This window comes from Centrocercus urophasianus, unplaced genomic scaffold (assembly GCF_019232065.1).
Source record: "Centrocercus urophasianus isolate 14NV4802_14NV808 unplaced genomic scaffold, USGS_Curo_1.0 seq_10, whole genome shotgun sequence".
Taxonomy (NCBI): domain Eukaryota; kingdom Metazoa; phylum Chordata; class Aves; order Galliformes; family Phasianidae; genus Centrocercus; species Centrocercus urophasianus.
The window spans coordinates 46,477,400-46,480,122 of record NW_024884142.1 but is presented as its reverse complement, the minus strand read 5'-3'; positions in this window follow the sequence as shown (position 1 = coordinate 46,480,122).

Below are 2,723 nucleotides of genomic sequence, written 5' to 3'. Positions count from 1 at the left end.
ACCAATATTATTTTATTATTAGCATGCATTGTTTACTTGTAAGAGACTGTTATGACAGAAGAGTTTGGCATGTACTTTTGTGGCTTAAAAGACTTTCTGACATGCACAAAGTACAGTACAGAAAATGCCACTGTTAGATTTGTAGCTATATTCCTAGTGTTCTTATGTATTATCTGTGTTGCTATGGAAGAATAGTACATAAACATGTATTTCAACATTATTGCACTTTCCATCCTCAACTGTGAGTAGCGCAAAGTGCAAAGCACGTACTAAGGCTTTATGTTTTGACATTTAGGTCCTTTCAAGGCAGTTGTTACAAAGTTTCATTTTAAAGCATCAGCCTTGCCTTTCATGAAGGTAATTTTCTGCAGTCAAACGACGGAGAAATTATGTTGGCTAAAATAGTTACAATATTCTCAACTGAACAGCTCAGTGTAGTGAACTCCAGTGAGTCCGAAGAAGTTTGAGGCCTTGAGAAGCTGGCGTTCCCAGTTCAGGATATAGTAACCCCTAAGTTACTCCCATTTCACAGCTTGTTGGCAACTAACAAATTATGTCATTTGATAAACCAGAGTTCTATTTTCACCCCTGTAACAAGTACTTCAGGCAGCACTTAGCACTTTTGAGATTGTTATGGCTATATTCTCTAATAGCTAACAGCACACATTATACATTGTGCAGATTCTTTGTGAGAGCATCTTCCTGGGATTACTGTAATGAAATGCATTTTGCATAGATAATATTGCAGAACCCGATGTTTCCACAAATAGATTGCTCTCAAACTAGGGCTATGAAAAGGAAATAATCTTCAGCTTGAAATCTGTTCACAAGCAACGATAATCTTGTGTAGCAATTTTGTATTTTTAGTGATGCCCCAAAGCGATTGGAGAGAAGAAAATACTAGGAAAAGAAAAACTAAAAGAATGATTGTGGCAGATGTGCAGCTTTTTCCCGTTAACTTTTTATTCATGGAGACACACAGATTTGAAGATCTGATCAGGAATCCAGAAGTAGTGTACAGACATGTGGCCTCCGGGCTGACCTTTTGGTAAAACTAAAAGTGATGCATATCTGAAGGTTCAGTAGCTGAAGAGTAATTTTCAGAAATTCTGTGAGTAATTTCTGGGCTTCTGTGCTCTTGAAAACCAGCCTATATCAGGGAGAAATGTGATTTTTTGATATTTTTTATTTATTATTATTATTATTATTATTTAATTTACAATAGCTGTATTAGTTGAAGCCCTACTGCAGAAACAGTAGAACAGAATTTTGGATTGGTACCTAAATACATATATGGGCATTAAATTAGTTATAAATAAAATACTTTTATACTGAAAAATCCCCATCTACGCTAGGGCCTCCTTTTTTTTCTTTACCATTTGTGGAAGAGTAAAACTGGCATAGTTAAAGTATAGAAGGACCCAGTGAGAAAGCACCTTTCAGGAAAACCTTTGGGAAGTGCTCCAAAATTAGGTACTGCTATTATGAGTCCGAGCAGGAAATTTATTTCTGAGTATGAAGATGAGAGGGAGCCAATCCTTGCTAATCCTGTCATTTTAGTGGAGGCATTGGGGAAGAATAGCAAGCAAATCCTTATAGAGTTTCACATTCTGTTTCTTCCTCCTGTGTTTTTTGTTTTTTTTTTACCCAGGGGAAAGGAAGGTCCCAAATTTGATCATATCTCTGTTTTGTAAAATATCTATACAATGCAAAAAATGATATTTAAATAAAATGGAGATCTAACAAAAAAAAGTCAAAAGCAAAGTTGGAAATTGTTTGATTGTCCTAAAGTTATCCCCAATAAACAAGGAGAAGGCAGTTTAAATGTGACAAATGTTTTATAAACTCAAAGAAAAAAAGTAATTCATCCCACAACTGTAAATTCTGTCCCCAGATGAGAATTCACAAGCCTGAAGATATGGAGGGCCATCCAACTCCAGTGCAGCCAGTGCTGCTCTTGAGAGGATGAAGGAAGGGCACTGAGGTCCTGTTGGGAGCCAGCTTCAAGTCTTCCTGAACAAATGTTTCAGCAGATAATGCCGGGGGAGGATGAGACTCTCCTACAGCAGATGATTATATGTCTGCACATACAGTCATCGGCTGAGAGAAAACATTTGGACAGTATGTTAGCCTTGCTTTGTTTGTCTGTCACTTGTGCTGTTTTTGCCATGTTTCTGATTAATACTTCACCCTTATACCTTGTCCTCTTAAATCTAGATGATATGTGACAGCACAGAGAGATGCAAAACGTGAACAGTATGAGTAGTGATGAGTATTACTCCCATCTGCTGAGCTGACATGAATGAATTTTGGTGATACTTGTTAATGCTGCTATTACAATTCTGAGCTCCTTGCAGACTGTCGTGGAGCAGAAATACGTCCATGGTGTGGGAACTTTGCACGTCAGCCAGCAGGTGGCAACTGGAGAGGCGCTCCTGCAGGTGACTGTCCCCACGTGTGCTTTAGTAAAATGTTCCCAAACATTACTAAATGAAATAGCTAAATTCCCTCAAGAGCGGCAGAGCTGAGGGCATGAGGAGTATCTCTGTAAGTTACGCATTCTGCCAAATGTCATTGTCACATGCATGCTCACATACAGGACGAATCTCTTTTTGTTGAGAATTTATCAATCCCCCAGCCTCCCAAAACTACTGAAAATGCTTACTTGCTAAAATACAATTTAAAGGATTGCTTAAAAAAAAAAAAAAAAAAAAAAAAAAAAA